Here is a 680-nt window from a genome sequence, read left to right as displayed (position 1 = left end):
AAGAGCTTCACAGACAAAAAAAGGGCTAAGAGAGTTTATTACCACCAAACCAGCAATGCAAGAAATGCTAAAGGGACTGCTGTAAAAAGAAGAAACAGAAAGACAAGAAGAAACACAAACATTAAGAATAAAAATGACCACAAACAAGTACTTTTGAATAATAACATTAAATTTAAATGGATTAAATGCTCCAATCAAAAGACACAGGGTATCTGAATGGATAAGAAAACATGACCCATATATTTTCTGTCTGCAAGAGACCCACCTCAGAATAAAGATTTACACAGACTGAGAGTGAAGGGATGGGAAAAATTTTTTCAGGCAAATGGAAATGAGAAAAAAGCTGGGATTGCGATACTTATATCTGACAATATAGACCTCAAAGTAAAGGCCATAACAAGAGATAAGGCAGGCCACTACATAATACTAAAGAGAGCATTTCAACAAGAAGATATAACTCTGGTGAACATATATGCACCCAATACAGGAGCACCCAAATACATAAAACAACTTCTGGAAGATATCAAGGGAGAGATCGATAGCAATACAGTCATAGTAGGGGGCTTCAATACCCCACTGACACCACTGGATAAATCCTCTAAACAAAAAATCAGCAAAGAAACAGCAATCCTAAATGACTCACTCGATCAGATGGACTTAATTGACATCTTCAGAATATT

At 36.0% G+C, this 680-nt stretch overlaps 1 protein-coding gene across 1 annotated transcript in view; it reads left to right on the top strand.

Moving 5' to 3' along the window:
* Window positions 1-680, top strand: part of PAPPA2 (pappalysin 2) — a 226,291-nt gene that overhangs the window by 101,983 nt on the left and 123,628 nt on the right. The gene's annotated exons all lie outside the window — the stretch shown is intronic.

This window comes from Myotis davidii, unplaced genomic scaffold (genome assembly GCF_000327345.1).
Source record: "Myotis davidii unplaced genomic scaffold, ASM32734v1 scaffold591, whole genome shotgun sequence".
NCBI lineage: Eukaryota > Metazoa > Chordata > Mammalia > Chiroptera > Vespertilionidae > Myotis > Myotis davidii.
This window is presented reverse-complemented; position numbering and strand designations above follow the sequence as displayed.